Below are 17,293 nucleotides of genomic sequence, written 5' to 3' on the forward strand. Positions count from 1 at the left end.
TCCTCCCGTCCCTCTACTCCTACCGGCGCAAATGGCAAAGGAGAGGGTGCGAGTCCGTTCTTCACCAATCAAATGAGCTCCTCTCCTCACCTTAACTCTTTTGCGACCATTGACGAGTAAACTCGTCACAGCCTGCCGAACGTTCACGACCATTGACGAGTAAACTCGTCAAAACCGTTTTTTTACAGATTACGATAATAGACACTCTGAGGTACCCTGTGTGTGAATATGGTAGTCCTCTGATATGTAAAACTGTTTTAAACTAAAATCAAAACATAATGTTTTTTATAAACTGTGTGATCTTGGTTTTGTTTGAGTAATCGTTCTCCTTGAATGCTGCTCTGGGGACAGCGTGCAGCGCTGTGCGGCTGTCGGCTACAGTGTTGCGACTTTCCAAACCCTCTTTTGACAAAAGCGACCGACGACAAATGTGGCGACTTTTACCGGTGCTGTTACAAACGTTTCTGGTTTGGAGACTCGGATCTGAAAGCCCGTTATCACGGCTGTTTTCACGGCGCTGTACAGCAGAGCGGGCGCTCTGCAGCGGGTGCTGTGACCGGCCGCCCCCGCCCCAGAGCACTCATCGCCGGCCAGTCACACAGCAGTGTCACGGAGCTGCTGCGCTGCGGTCAGAGACCCACACCGCTGCTCCGCTGCTCTCCAGGCTGCCACACCCCCCAGATATGCCTACAAATATATTTATTTAGCCGTAGAAATGATTTGGGAGACATGCCACAATGCAGATTACCGGTAAAATGAGCAGATTGCCACTTGACACAAAAGTGTGTTTTTCTCTGAAACTAGAGCGGGAGCTCCGTTATTGGAGAAACCCAGCTCTCTTCTTCTACTTCGTACTCACGAACGAAACGGCGGAAAAACTCGCCGTTTTTTCGAGGAGCATGTTGGAAAGTCACTCTTCAATCACGTGAAAACCGTTTGTTTCTAGGTGATGTACAGAGTTCGATTCGATGTGAGAAAAAGGTAAACAAATAGCCAAAAACATGTGGTCCTGAGCGGATGTGCTAAAGAATTAGTGTGGTCGCGAAAGAGTTAAAATGCGCCGCGAGTGATGTGCACTGCAATTTTGTCATTTCGACATGGACGAGGGAGACAGTGATGCCAGACAGCCAAACAGGAGGAAACTGATGTTTTGGTCCGGGAGGTCCAGGTTCACAGTGGCCAAATACATGGCAACACGTACAGACCTCCACGGACTGAGCAGAAGTAGTCTGGGAGGAGGTTATTGTTAATCAGATTTGCCCTGCGTTGACCATGTGTGAAAAAATAAACCAACAAAAAACACACCCTTTTCCCACTAATAAAGACGCTAGTATCCTACATTTAAAGGAGCATTAACGCAAATCCGCGGCCACTAGATGGAGCCAGTGGCGGAGCATATCAGATATAAACAAGTGCAATCAGTTGTCAGAGAGAGAGCAGCCTCGTTTGGTGATAAGAAGAACAAGTTCTCTAGTGTAGGACATGAGGAGAAAAAACATGCAGCCCCCCACCCCCGCCACCCTCCCTCACCATGCGATTGGGGAAAGGAAAAAAAACTCCCTAGTCGGCACGGCAGCTCTACGTCGCGCACAACCACAACAACAGCTACAACTTCCTCCTACAAATGCACGACGGAGTACGTGCAGACCTCAGTCCATGAGTTTCATGTCTTAGACCGGATCATGTAAATCCAACTGCAGAAATATCTGGGGGACGGGAGCGCCGCCATAACCGTAGTAACTCACACACACACACGCATACACATGTCTGGAGAGGAGCAGCCTCTCTGTTTTCCAAAACTACGGAGTGGCCCGTGTTAATGTGCCGTTTAGGGCTGACCTCCAAAAGTCGACTATTCGACGATTCGATTCGGAGGGGTCTGATTCGACTATGAACCTCGTAGTCGAATCTAACCAAGACCGTACCATTCTGACTATATGGGGGTGCCCACGGCTGCTGAGCATAAATTGTTACATAGAATGTCTTTTATTTGTTATAAAAAGCCTATTTTGATTTTTTTTTAAAAATCTGCCTACTTTCTGTTAAGAGTGGCCAAGTTAAGAGTTCAAAATGATGTGTGCGTTTAAACGGTAGTCTTAGCTTCTTACTACGTATTAATAAATCACCCACTGCAGTTGCACAATCAAATGAGCGGAGGTTTTTTTTTTTTTTTTTTCAAATGAGCGGAGGTGAGCAGTAGGACCGTCAAAGTCACGGTACTCAGAAGTCACTGCAGAACACTCACGGAGTGGCAAAAAGACGAGAGGCAGAGCCGCCAAAGTACCTAAGTCTGACGGTCTTACTTTGTCAGCATTTATCATGCATGACCTGACAGAACAGCAAAAGTGTGAGGATGCTGACTTTGACCGAGTTACATTCAAGAACCTGCTTTCAATCACGGAAAATAAATTAACTCCAGCGGTGATTTTTTTTTCGATGGATCAGCTGTGTTTACCGTTTCAAGTGTCAATAGTTCTGATGGTTAGACAGATGAATTAGTCTCTAACACATCCTAAAGTTTTGACATGTCAGAGTTTTTCAGAAGAGGAACTTGTTTTTTTTCCGACTTCCGAGTTGTAATGAACGCACCATAAGTGTCGGGAGTCACAGCTGTAATCTCGTCCCTCTGCAGCCTGTCTATCTCTCTGCCGGTGCCGCGGTCACACTGTGTGTGTTACAGGATTGATTAACGTAATGTACGGATTGTCGAGTCCTTCTGACCTCCGTTTGTTTTGATACTACATGTTTTACCCGGTTTCTCTGTGTCCACGACCACCGCTATCCTTCATCACATTGAGGGATGTTTGATTTGCCACTCACAGTCCGAGCAAAAGGAGCGTTGTCCAGGGCAACGTGACATAAACGCTTACCCTGGCTCACAATGGCTACTAAAAATTAGAGTGCCTATAAAAATCATCCAAAGTGTGGGAAATAAATAAAGGTATTTGTTTAACACCTACCATTGTTTTGGGTGTTTTAGCTCTTTTGTTTGAAATAGAAATCTAAAAAAAAAAAAAAGGTTCGACGATCAGTCGACTACGGCAAAATCTGACGAATCAGATTCGACTATGAAAATCCTTAGTCGAAAACAGCCCTGGTGCCGTTAGAATCATTTTTGTGTCAACACGTTAATAATGCTGAAGAAAGACACAGGGGCGTGGAGAGAAGTGTTCTACCGAGCGATTCAGTGACTGTAAGCAGCCTAACACTGCTACATTACAATTTACTATTGCATTTTTCCGATTCGGAGTTTGGTTTTCCGCGTTCCGAGTGCAATTAAACGCAGCAAGCGCCGGGCCGGCTTGGATCATAACAAAGACAAATTCTGCATTTGCCCCACGGACACTACACTGTTTGCTATTTTCTTTGTAAATTTATTTACAGTGGGTACTAGTTTCATTTGGATGGTTTCACGCGAGATTCACGCGTGAGTCACGGGAGGCTCACGCGGATTTTTTGTGGAGGAGTAATTGTGTTTTCACCAGAAGCTGCAATGTGCCCAAACAACCGCCAGGTGGCATCTGTGAGCAGCAGATCGCCTCCATAAGAGAGATAGTACAATGATCTGAAAAATGGACAAACACTAATTTTATCTTAGAAAGACAGTACAGCTCAACATAACATAGACAATGAAGCATGACCAGAAATACTTGTAATTTGTGTACTGCATCATGAGTATTATGTATGCAGAATGATGTTTTACTGTAACAGTAGTTAATTGGTGTTTTATTAATTTTAACTGTATAATGTTAAACTGTTGAAAGGACAATAAACCATAAACACTGACTGAAAAAAACATGGAAAGCATAGCCTACATATTTGTTAAGTTGTTAGCTCAATGTCCTTCATGACCAAATTTGAGTGAGGGCACTTTAATAAAAGCAACTAATCAATTAATGAGGATAGTATATGAATATAGTTATTGTTTTCCAATACTTTAGATAACTAGATTTAGCTGTAACACACCACACCATCAGAGTTATTAGCTATAGCTATTTATTATGTCAAGTAAAGTTCATAGCAACCGTTCTGGACCATTTACAGTATTTTAATGAATGTTCCTCAACACTTATTTTTTCAGCCTCCTCCTGCATCATAAGGGCAGTGGTAATGGGAGCTTCACTCTCTTCAGACTCACGTGAAGGACCTGCTGCTGAAGCTGCAGCATCGGTGCTTCTAGCCCTGGCCAGGCCAGGCGGCCCCTGATCTGCGTAATTGTTGTACTTTTAGCAGTCTGTGCTGCTAGAGCTTTTCTTTTTCTGTTACTTTCCTCCATTTTTCCGCGCTGCCTTTGCGTTTTTTTTTTTTACTTTTCTTTTCCGTTTTCGTGCGCTGGTGTGTTGTTTTTTTCTCTCTCTCGCTGTCGCTCTCATCATGACTCATCATTAAAAGTGATTGGACGAGGGGGGGTCTAGAACATGCGTGGGTGGGACTCCTGGGCCTCTGTAGCCTCTCATAGGGCCATTGGGCCAGGTAGACAAGCCACTGGGCCAATCGTCACTTCTCTGCTGTGTCTGCAGCTGAGCACTGTGGGCCGAGCCGATGCATGTCTCTCTCCCCGGGCCGGGAGAGGCGAGGCATGGCGAAAAAAAAAGTTAAATTAAATAAATAAATAAATTAAAAACGGCCGCCTATCGGCCCATTAGTGACCGGCCCACCGGGAAAACTCCCGGTACTCCCTATGGCCAATCCACCCCTGTGTGCCGCCACACCCATCTCTGCACACCTCTGTCTACCAAACTGCAAACTAAGCGCGTGCTGCACTGCGCTGGACAAAACTTGCACTGCGCAGTAAGTCTGTAAAGATTAATAAATTAATAAATAAAGCCTGACTATAACTGTATTATGGTTCCCTTCCATGAAACAACACCAATTAAGTTTCATAATTGTCAGTATTACAGAGATTACCTAGTACAGTCCAGACAAATTGTTGTTTGTTAATGTCATGTCAGTCACACATTTTTAACATGAAGCAATTTCCAAATAACTAGCAGACAGTTTTTCTATTTACCTGTGACCACAGAGTAGAAGGCAGTCTGTGTGAAGGCCCTCTTCTTTTGCTTCCCACCTCAGAGCATATTAAATTGTGTCATGATGCTGTTCATGAAGAGTCTGCAACAGATAAAAATTGTTAACAGTAAACTTATATAACTTGTATGACACTACCACATTGTAACCACCCACTATTATGTTGTCTGTTCTACAGATATTAAACTTCTATGTGTAATCATACCTCTCCATGATTTTGTTTGTGCAAGTCTTCAAATCCTTTCCTCCAATATGAGACAGTTTTGCAATCTGTATGATATTACAAATTATCAACATTGTGAAAAACATGGAATTACTTAAGGAAACGCTTTTCAAAGTTGAATTCAGGGACTCTGTTCCATAGGGAAAATGTGACCCTTACAAGTCTGTAACTGGGAGTTTATGAAATCAAATACACACTGCTGGTTCCATTTGGTTCCATTTGTAAGCTGTCAGAGTAAGGTGAGACCCTAACACCAAAAATGTTTGAGAAACAATGATTTAAAGCTGTACAGAAATGGCCGTTTTTCACAAGTTAACCCGAGTAAGGAAAACAAATTTGATTGTTCATTATCGAGCAGGCGGGATATTCAATGTTTGGGGCTGACTGAGACGGAGCTCGGTGTGTGTGTGTGTCTCAGACGTTTGATTGACGGATGACAGATCCAATCAGTGGCTGATGAATCGTGAGCAACGTGATGCATAAGTCGTGCACCTACATTATCCAATGCGAAAAAAAACTACCCCACTTTCACCCCCGATTTACTCGAAAATAGAATTTTGCACAAAGTCTGGGCTACATCGTCTGATAGATGAGTTATTGCAGTAATGTTAAGACCCACAGTGGCCTCAAAATCTATTTTCTTTTCTGTACAACTTTAAAGCTTTAATATTGTGATTTACCATTGACTTTCGTATATCTGCGTTTCCTTCAGTCTCCTTCGACATCAATTTGAAAGTGTCCATATCTTTTATGGGCAACCTTCCAGTTTCAGGCTCACTTTCATTTGAGTTGAGGGCCTTCAACTCCTCGAGGATCTCCATTAGGGTCTCCACAACAACCATCTGAAACTCTTATAAAAACCGAAATGAAAATAACATAATCACATCTTTAATTAATACAGAAATGACCATTCTATATGACATTAGTTTAATCCATTTAAATAATAATTCCATTCTTACTTTTTTCCGTCATGGGGTACACCCTCTTCCTAGCTGTTAAATAAAAGAATGAAACAATAAATGTTAGCTGAAAGTTTTAAGTTAACTATTTTGCGATTACAATAAACTTTGCCTTGTTTGAAAAAGTATGTGGTATTCTGCATGTCCTTTGTGATATGTTATCCTTTAATTTGGTTGTTGTACATATCAATAAGTAACATTTCTTTTTATAAAATTTTGAAATAGTTCTTTCTATAAATAAAATTGGCCTTTGACTTCCGCTCCGATTGCCTGAGAGTGAAAGTCAAGGCAATTATGTCATAAATGCAACATCACTATTCAAGATTGCGATTGCAATCTATGCATTTCACATATGCTCTTAATTGACAGGGGCTTAAAATAAGCAAACATACAGTAAGTATATTCAAACAATTTGTAAAACATCAGTATGCAAAGATAACAAGGTAGGTGTGATTACTTCTATAAATCAAGATTAATTCTATAGTCAATCTGTACCTTTTGGAGTCTGGACATTTTTAGGGACAGATGCTCTTCTAGGAGTCTCTGTTGGGGGAGGGGGAAAAAACATACTCATCTTATTTAACAAGTCACCGGCTATCATTGTTTAACTCATTACACAATACATTTTTATCTTGTGAAGTGCTTTGTCTTCGAGTTCGATGCCCTGTTGAGCGTAAAACAAGTAAATAGCACATTCATCATCCACATCATCGTTACGGCAAATAAAAATCTACTTGTAGGTGTCCAGCTTTTTGAGCTCACACTTGAGCCACGGGTCACTATTGGGTAAAAAAATGAAATTACATGTCTAAATTACATCTTTGTCATTCCATCTGAAAACATGTATGAAGCACTTAATAATATTAAGAATGTTCAGAAAAGCTGTGTAGAGATGTCCTGCTTAGCAAGTAGAGTTTTACAACATGTTTTTTTTTTTAAATAAAAAAATGACATTTTAAAGGATATCATCAGATTATTGTTATCAGATAATTGGGGGGGGGGGGATGATGAAGATTTTTTTTGCCCATATTGCCCACCTCAAAGATGTAGTAGTTTGGTTCCAATATATGGTTATATGGTTCCAATATGCTTCTGAATAAATCTGCAACATGTAATGTGCATTTTTTGGGGGGGAAATATGGCTCCTGATAATAGTCTGTAGACATCATCATCATTCAACTTTTTCATATGGTCTGGTGTTCAAAAAGCAAACTAAAAATTGCACCAAAAAAAATTGAGAATCGTTTTGAATTGAGAATCGATTTTTAATCGAATCGTGACCCTAAGAATCGGAATCGAATCGAATCGTGACACACCCAAAGATTTCTTCGGTTCTTTTGTGGCACTGACCGAAGTGCTTAGAGTATCAAAACATGCCTTGTCTTTCGGTGCCAAGTAGCGTTACCCGGAGGTTAATCACATGATCAAGATCTGATTATGCTGTCGGTGATCGGCTGCAACATTAGGTGGTTGCAGCATGCAGGGTGAACGTCCTCTTTTACCCACACATGTCAACTTTTTACGTCCCAGCCCAGGGCGTCCGGTTTTTTATTTTTTATTTTAGAAATTCATGAAAAGGTCAGGTTTTCATTGTTTTTCATGTGCTTAAATTGACTGCCACTTTGCACAGAATGCTCTGGCATTTTGTTACGTTTGACGTAATTCCCGAGAGGCTGCCTCTTTGTGCGGCTCCGTGACATGCACATACAGATTCTGTTCTCAGCTATTTCATGTTATCAGTCCCTCCTGCCTCTTTCTGTCGCCTCTGTATGCGCGGCTCCGCAACGCGCACATACAGAGGGAGCAGGCCTCGGAGCAGCGTTGTCTCTCCTCGCTAAATGCTGAAGTGCAAGTGTAGCTGCACACGGGGGCGGACTGGACATCTCTGTGTGTTCTGGAGAATCACAACACGGCTGGCAGCCACCACGTAGTCGCCGTTTCTTTTTTTTTTTTTAAATAAGCCCACCTGACAGCAATGTTTAGGGGAGACCAGAGACAGTTGTAACACTTTTTGCATTTTTCCTCAACAAATCAGAAACCCTTAGCCTATTTAAAAACCTTAATGTTTCAAAAAAAAATTCTTCTAAATAAAAGTGACTACAATGAAGTTGAAACACCTGTTGAGTCTTAGAAAAGCTGTTGGTTGGGATAGAAAAATACAACTCAGGATTTGTACTGTAATGTGTAATATAATTTTCATTTTTTTAGAATTGATATTATAAAATTGGTATCGAAAAAAAATATTGTTCAGGAACCGGTATCTTAGTGAAGGTATCGGTATCGAAATTTTTTGATTGATACCCAGCCCTAATGTTAACTAATCACCAATTGGGCTTAAAGCAGAAGTAAGTGGTCCGGTCGTTTTCGCTAATGCTGCGTTCCAGGCAGGCTTTTGAAATCGTAAATTACAGCTTCAAGTCACAACTTACGACTTTGTAGCGTTCCAGGCAACCCACTCGTGTTTTTCCGACCTGTTTTACCGGTGAAAGTCACTATAACGGCCACTCGTAACTTCCGACCGGTGAACTCGTACCAGATCGAACTGGTACCACTTCACGGTCGGAAAAATACGAGTTTCCTTGAACGCACCATAACAGTCCTCGTCCCTACGTCGCCACATTCACGGCGTTCCTTGGCTGCACACACAGCCCTGCATGCCGTTCTCTCTCCTCATTGGATAAAAACTGTAGGATACGATAAATGTTTTCTCTTCGGCTCAGAGCAGAGCAGAGTGACTGACAGACCCGTGTTTCAGTCCAAACACTCTATGTAAGTGATTGCTGTCGGAAGATATAACTATTTAAGACTTATGTTAACACAAATATATCACTTACTTCTGCTTTAAGGGGAATATTTTGAAATCAAAGAAACATAGTATTTGTACCTGGTGTGGATGTATACTTTGGCGCTGTTAAAACTGTTTTCAGGGTGGGCGTTGATACAGCTGGGGGATAATTATTATTATATATTAAATAAATTTAGTTTAACACAAAAAAGAGAAAGACTACAAATAGAACGGACAAGATTACAAACTCACATGATAGCCGTGTGATGTCGTCGTCGTCATCATTCATCATTGACATCATCAGCTGGCGGATGCCAAGCTAATGAGGAAATGGGAAAATAAATGTTCACAATTTATAAAAAAAGACATTGATTTCACTTCACACAAGTGGACAATTTGCACTAGTCTTACATTTTGACATTTCCATAGAGCTCTCTGGTGGGTCACTACAGCTCTCTGGTAGGTCAATGGAGCTCTCTGCTTTCTCGCGCGCAAAGAGGTCCATTGAGTAGGGGTTGTCTGGCCGAAAAAATATAACAATTGTTTCAAGTAATGCAAATAATGATTTAGTCATATACCATATTCAACTTTGACGTCTGAAAAGGTGAGGGACATATGTCTTTATGGACAGTTACAGTCAGACATATTTGCTCAAGTTCAAACTCTTATTAAACATGTAACAGATAAAATCACAATTAATAGGTTACAGCCGTTTCTTAATTACAAACAAGTACTGATGGCCAATAACATTTGGACATGTAAATAAAGAACTAAGTTAGATAATGTTGAAATAAAATAATAATCACTGTGTTTGGTATTTGCACATGACAACTGAATATTATGCATTATGATTGAAATTACACTTTTCTTTGTACTTGTCTAACAACAAATCTAAGTTAAAGGTTCAGAATACAGCAGTTTTTCTTCCTGCAGGAGACGCTGAGTTCATCGTCATCAGAGCTATAAAGCAGTGCTGACTTATCATAAAACTTATCTGTTTCTTTCAGTGCAGCTGGTCTTCCTCTGCAGTCTCCACAAATCAGATTTTTATGCCAAAGCTTATTATATTATATTCTTTGCATGTTAAGCAACATACAAGTATTAGTAGTAACCTTACCTTAGTAACGTTACTCTAAACATGTCATAATAATTGCTCAAGTATACACGGATAAACATACATTCACGATTAATCGATTGTTGTAGTTTAGTTAGACACACAAAAGCACATTAGCATTATTAATTACCTGTGCTTGGTTGTTGTGGAACAGGACCTTAAAAAAAACATGTCCACACATATAACATTAAACTCATATTAATCCTTACACATACGTATACATGAATTCAAACTCTTTATATGTGTATTTCAATTTACCTTTTGAGACCGCTGTATTCCCCTTTTGGCGCTTTTTTGGAGGTGAAGGATTATTTTGACCTATAAACCGATGACATGTACATAGATTAAAAAAAAAAAAAAATGAAATGAGTAGTCATAATTACGTCATGTTTAATTTCTATCAATACTAAAATAGCTGGTCATCCTCTTTTCTTTCTTTTTTTTAAATTCAGTTTTTTTTTAATGTGTTTCTATTTACCTTTTAAGGCTGCTGTATTCGACCCCTTTTGGTATTTTTTGGGGGGTGAAGGATAAACTGGACCTAGAAGTCAATGAAAGGGTCATGTACAGAGGCACAGTCCTCGCTGCAGTCGGCCCCCGTTCCAATCCCGCATCGGGCGCCATTTACTGCATGTCATTCCCCCTCTCGCTGCCTCCTCATTTCCTGTCTCTGTCAGCTATACTATCCAATAAAGGCAAAAATGAAAAAAAATATACTAAAACTAAAAATATACTTAAAAAACAATAAAAGTAAACATAAGAGCAGTGACCATCAAACACATTTCAATTTTTTTTTCTCTGTCATTATTTATTACCTATTTAATTATTTATTTACTATTATATATATATATATATATATATATATGTGTGTGTGTGTGTGTGTGTGTGTGTGTGTGTGTGTGTGTGTGTGTGTGTGTGTGTGTGTCACGGTTAAGGGGAGGGGAGACCTTGAAGTTAAAAAGTTGGCAAGGCAAGGCATCTTTATTTATATTGCACATTTCATACCAAGGCAACTCAATGTGCTTTACATAAAGACAGAACATTTTTAAGAAAAAAAAGAAAAGAGAAGCATAAAACAGAATAAAAACAAACACACATTAAAAACAGAGTTAAAAGCAAGAGCAAATAAAAGTAAAATAAAATAAAATAGATAAAGTTAAAAATTCTTAAAAGGAGCTCAGCTAAAAGCATGTGAAAAGAGAAATGTTTTTAACCTGGATTTAAAAGTGCTTACAGTGAGGGCTGATCTCAGTTCTGCTGGTAGTTTGTTCCAGTTGTGTGCAGCATAACAGCTAAATGCTGCTTCACCATGTCTGGTTTGAACTCTGTGCTCCACTATCTGACCTGAGTCAGTAGATCTCAGAGCTCTACTGTGTTTATACTCTACTAACATGTCATTCATGTATTCTGGACCTAAACCATTCAGTGATTTGTAAACCAGTAGCAGATAAACACTGAATTAACTAACAAATCAACACAATCATGCTTTTTTAATACTACATCCACAATGAAAATCTATGAGTAAGTTGTATTTCAATGTACCGTAATAACATCAAAACATGTTAGACAATGAGACAATAAACACTATAGACACTAGGATATAAAATTATGTACAATACTTCTCAAAAAAATTGTAGTAGCTTAAACAGCTGCTTTACAAGCCATAATGTATTACATACATTAAAAAAAAAAAAGGGTAACGTGTTTAAGTACATGCACACAGCATAAATGATTAGAAAAAAAATAACAATTGCTTTTGAAATGTAGGCTACTACTGGAATCATAAACTTTAAAAAAAATCCAAATCATTGAAAAAAGCAAACAATTAAGGTCATGTAGCATTAAATGGCAACTTAACCCTTAAAACTTACATGGACCTAAAATACACCTGGAAATGGTGCTGCTAGCTATATTTTAATCAATTTTGGGCTTATATTTTCAGGTAGTAAGTATTATGCATCATATGACTCAAGAAAATCTGCCATTGTATGTGCTACTGTGTAAAGTCTCATTAGGGTCCGGGCAGCTAAGCTGCCGGGACACTATTGTATTCCTAGGAATTCTTCTTCTTCTTTAGGGTCCGGGCAGCTAAGCTGCCGGGACACTATTGTATTCCTAGGAATTCTTCTTCTTCTTTAGGGTCCGGGCAGCTAAGCTGCCGGGACACTATTGTATTCCTAGGAATTCTTCTTCTTCTTTAGGGTCCGGGCAGCGCAGCTGCCAGGACACTATTGTATTCCTAGGAATTCTTCTTCTTCTTTAGGGTCCGGGCAGCTAAGCTGCCGGGACACTATTGTATTCCTAGGAATTCTTCTTCTTCTTTCTTTCTTTCTTCTTCTTCCAAGGAAGTCATACTTCCCATGGGCGAAAACTCACCAAACTTTGCACAAAGGTTTAGTCCCATGCCAGATTCACTCAACTGTAAGCGTTTAAATTTAAAAACTTTAAAAATTTCTACCAAACCAACGGTAGATGCTACAGTGTTGAAACTTCACCACAATGTAGCCTCAATACTGCTGAAACTTTTGTCCACTTAAACTTATTACAAATTATGAAGTCCATCACTCTGTTATTTTCAATAACTGTAAAACTTTTAAAATGTATCTCCTCCCACAATTTTTGCTCAATTGACACCAAACTTGCTACAGAGCATCTCCAGACCGTCCTCCACAAAACTTCTTTCTCGGATTTTTGATTAAGCAAAAATTGAGCCTACAGTGCATGAAAACGTTTGACTGTAAACGGTACTGTAAACATATACCATCAAATTCTTGCTAAATACATTTTCAAACTTCCTGAAAAAAAATGAGAATATTCTGGAGTCATGGTTGATGAAGTTTAGCAAATATCAGAATTTTAATTCAAAAACTGAATTTTTGAGAACATTTTGAATTCTGCTCTCATGGGAACAACTGCAGTCAATGTGAGAGTGGAATTTATAAACATCATATTTTCTCTTATGAAGCAAAACACTTATCATTAAAAACAAATCACCAACATTTCCATGCTGTCAAGATGCAATTTATGTATTATCAGATTTTTGTTTAGATGACTGAATTTCTGAAATTTTGACCATTTCATCACAACAGCTGCCCGGGCACTGGCTCACCTGAGTGGATAAATGAAGCTACACAGCAGGTCTCACTACCAGCTAATTAGCTCAGTGAGTTAGGAGCTGGTTCTTGGTGTCAGAGATTGTGAGTTCGAGACCCAGCAAGGGTGATGATGACGATGACAGATGAAAATGTCACATGTCCTCAAGCTGTTTTGCTGTCTAGATGCAATTTATGTATTAACAGATTTTTGTTTAGATAACAGAATTTCTGACTTTTTGACCATTTTTGAAATCTGCGTACACAACAGCTGCCCGGGCACTGACTCACCTGAGTGGATAAATGAAGCTACACAGCAGGTCTCACTACCAGCTAATTAGCTCAGCGAGTAAGGAGCTGGTTCTTGGTGTCAGAGGTTGTGAGTTCGAGACCCAGCAAGGGTCCAATAGCTCAGACTGGACCAGAATTGCCTAAATTTGCCCAAAAGTAGCCCGGACCCGACCCATCGCTGCGCAGCAGCTATAATTTAAACCTTACTTTTGGCTGAGCATGCCATATTTCACAAACAAACAAAAATCGCCCATAAAAAAAAGTGTTATGTTGAATATCTCCCTAGTCAACCAGAATTTTCTTTTTTTCATTTTGAAAAGTTGTACAAAGGTTTTGTCAACATTTATCTTATATCAACAATAATAAAGGACCCTGGGAAAGCGGAAAATCCCGCGATTCAAATGCAGTTTACTGCTCGTCTCTATCACAAACGGTTCAGAAATGTATCATGTTTTGGAAAGAAAATGCCAATGATATGCTTGTACTAGCAGGTAAGCCATAGCTAGCGAGCTAGCAGGGCAGGCAAGCCATAGCCATAGCTAGCATATCAAGCATATCGTCGGCATTTTGCAAACGGATTGATGACAATTAAATGAACAAACATTGCAGGAAAAAGCAGCATTTCAATAACGTTACCTTGACCACTCACCTATAGGAAGCTCTTCTTCTTTTCGCACACTCTCCACTCTCAGCCGGTGTCGTGCCAGCTGCACAACCACCACGCTATGAGATAATGACGGAACGATACGAAACGGAGCCGTTTTCGAGGTAAATTCATACAAAACCGCTGATGCGCGTTGCGTTCAGGGACAGTTTTTCAGCAAGCAGTCTCCGTATTTACCCTGTATTTACCTCGAAAACGGCTCCGTTTCGTATCGTTCCGTCATTATCTCATAGCGTGGTGGTTGTGCAGGTCACAACTTGTCTACAAAAGCGCTGTGGAGTTTTGGGATGTTGAATTTGATGAGTTTAATGAGGGAAACCAAGAAATTCCCTTAGCCTCCTCTGAGCAGCCAGCTGCTGCGCTCCGCCGTACTGAAAATAGCTTACACCTACAATTAAAGGTAATGAACCTACTGCTATGACTATAGCGATTATGGCAATGGGCCAATTTGCAAAAATGTTGAACTATCCCTTTAACATCATCATCACTGTTGGGCTATTATTTTGGAAATAAACTACCTTTTTGCACCGTTCACCTCCCTATGTCTGCATAATTTGACCTCCACATTGATCTAAATGCATTTTCTTGAATTATATTGGTCTCAAAGGTATCACCAACAGAATGGGCACCCAAAAGTTAGTGGGAAATGACACCTTAAGTGTTTTTCTACTGTGTTTGGTTCCAGCGATAGGCATTTTTGAATATTATTGGCGGCCATCTTGGATTTGACCTCTCCCGGGCCTCAGAGGTCAAATCTGACTTCCCTCCCGATCTTAAAATAAACCTCATGGTAAAAACTAACTATGGTAGAAGTTTCATGTTTCTTTCAAAAAGTGCACAATTCCCCTTGATTTGAGGGCTTAACCGCTGTACTAGTATGACTGTGTGGTGTGCATGTTGCAACTACTGACTAATCTGAAAGTGGTCAATTAATTTGATATTGTAAATTCTCATTTTATTAATCCTAGGTTTATTTAATGAGAATTCAGTCTATTCAATATTTATATTATTCAGTCCTATTGGGAGCTAGAGAGAGTGTGCGTGAGTGAACCCCACCACACAACCATATTTTTATGTTAACGTTGAACGTTAGAAGTTATAGAAGAAGTTATTAATCCATGAAAAGTTAACATTATATTTAGTGATTAGTGGACTTCTAACTTCTGAGTTTTACAGTAGCCTATAAACTTGCGAAGTTAATTACCTAGTCAATTATACCGTTACGATAAACATGTAACTGCAAAAAGAATCCATAATTATGTGTAAACGTACGTGCTTTTATTGTTGTAGCTCGCCTCGGAGCGGTGTTTAACTAACTTCCGCTTGAGACTTCCGGTATGGATTGAAACGTACGTGCTTTTATTGTTGTAGCTCGCCTCAGAGCGGTGTTTAACTAACTTACGCTTGAGACTTCCGGTATGGATTGAAACGTACGTGCTTTTATTGTTGTAGCTCGCCTCGGAGCGGTGTTTAACTAACTTCCGCTTGAGACTTCCGGTATGGATTGGATGTATGGCGCCGCTCGTGTCGGCCATATTGACTGCAGCAAGGTACTCTTATCCATTTATACAACTTACAGTTGTTTTTTTATTTAATATAATATAATATATATAATTACAATAATTATTCAAAACATCATAAATGATAAGTAAATTATTCAAATTCAAATCATATAATATTATACAACTGCAGAACATAACAAAACACAACAATCAATTATTGTGCAAGTGTTAGCTCTGAAATGTACGTAAGGGTGTTCTTGAGTGTGCATAGATGTTGTTCTTAAGAACAAATTAAACATTCATGAATGCCACAATATTCCAAAAAAATAGATAACGTACTGTATTGACTACTCTCAGGATAGAAGGACCATTTCACCCAGTATAACAAAACATGTTTCTGAACAGGATTACCAACTATAATTTTAAGATTATAAATTTATAATTTTTTCTGAAGAACAGTTTGTGAATGAGGCCTGTTTTGTAAACTCAGTTAGGGTCCCACCCATATGTAGCAATGACCTAATAAGACATCAGGGAACTTCACATGGACTCAGTGATGAAGACTTTTGTGGTCAAACTTCACAATGACATCATGCTCTTCTGTGAACAATTCTATCTATTATTCAATGCTATATCTCAGGAAGGGAAGACTGGGACAATTTTTTCAGACTGCCAAAGCAGTAAGTTGATGCTCCTTCTTGCATACACTGTAAAAGCTGATGCGTTAGTTGAACTCAAACCATTTGAGGAAACCGATTGCCTTGAACCATTTAAGTTGGCAAACTTAAACCAAATATTTTTCTGTAGTTTAATTGTTTAAGTTCTAGTAACTTAAGTATTTATTGTTACGGTACCTTCGGTAAATTGAGTTATAATTACCAGTCTACTCAGTTCAATGAACTTAAGACTAATAAGTATATTTCACTTGTATGTAACAGTTCTACAAACTCATTTAAAATGTGTTACTTGAATTCATCAGAATTAAATAATAGTAACTGAAATAGCTCTTTTTTCGTAAATGTTACCCTTCAAGTTGAAACTACTCTGTTTTCTATCACTACATTTATTACTACATTCTAGTTCTGACAACTCAGTTCATTTGAGGAAACCGATTGCCTTATACAATTTGAGTTCTATTAACATAACACAAACTCAAAATGTGTAACTTAATAGCTTTATTAAGTTTAATGCTTAACACCCAAAATACAATCAAAACAGACTTGCCTCTCTGGGGCTCAGATCAATCACAGTATCTCAACAGTGTTCAAACTGGTGACACCTTACATGCATGGTGAAATTATTAAGCATTAACACTAGAACCGCCGTGAGGTCATTTTGACCTCTCTCGCTTCTTAAAATGCATGTAACTCTGTTTGCGTAAAAACCCTATGTCTCCCAGTCGATGACTTTTCCTAAAAGTGTGTTCTACATCATCCTATGCGTTTTCATGATTCTAGTATAAAAGAGAACGAAAAAAATTGTGATTTTACCTAGAACCGCCAAGAGGTCATTTTGACCTCCATTCATTCTAATGCAAAAACAGTAAATGGACTGCATTTATATAGCCATATATATTATATAGCCAGCCAGACACACAGCTCAAAACACTTTATAGTAATGCTTCACATTCATATA

General features: G+C 39.2%; 2 long non-coding RNA genes across 2 annotated transcripts; one reads left to right on the forward strand and one right to left on the reverse strand.

Moving 5' to 3' along the window:
• The first annotated feature begins 1,050 nt into the window (after window positions 1-1,050).
• On the forward strand, window positions 1,051-14,184 carry LOC146975031 (uncharacterized). Its single transcript, XR_015037573.1, has 4 exons — window positions 1,051-1,153; window positions 11,179-12,114; window positions 13,682-13,754; window positions 13,787-14,184. It is a non-coding gene; the product is annotated as an uncharacterized LOC146975031 (long non-coding RNA).
• LOC146975032 (uncharacterized) lies at window positions 9,450-10,434 on the reverse strand. Its single transcript, XR_015037655.1, has 3 exons — window positions 10,368-10,434; window positions 10,240-10,266; window positions 9,450-9,514 (listed from the first exon to the last, which is right to left on the reverse strand). It is a non-coding gene; the product is annotated as an uncharacterized LOC146975032 (long non-coding RNA).
• Window positions 14,185-17,293: the final 3,109 nt, after the last annotated feature.

Source organism: Trachurus japonicus, chromosome 14, assembly GCF_045865225.1.
Source record: "Trachurus japonicus isolate A0001 chromosome 14, Traja_1.0".
In the NCBI taxonomy this organism is placed as follows: domain Eukaryota; kingdom Metazoa; phylum Chordata; class Actinopteri; order Carangiformes; family Carangidae; genus Trachurus; species Trachurus japonicus.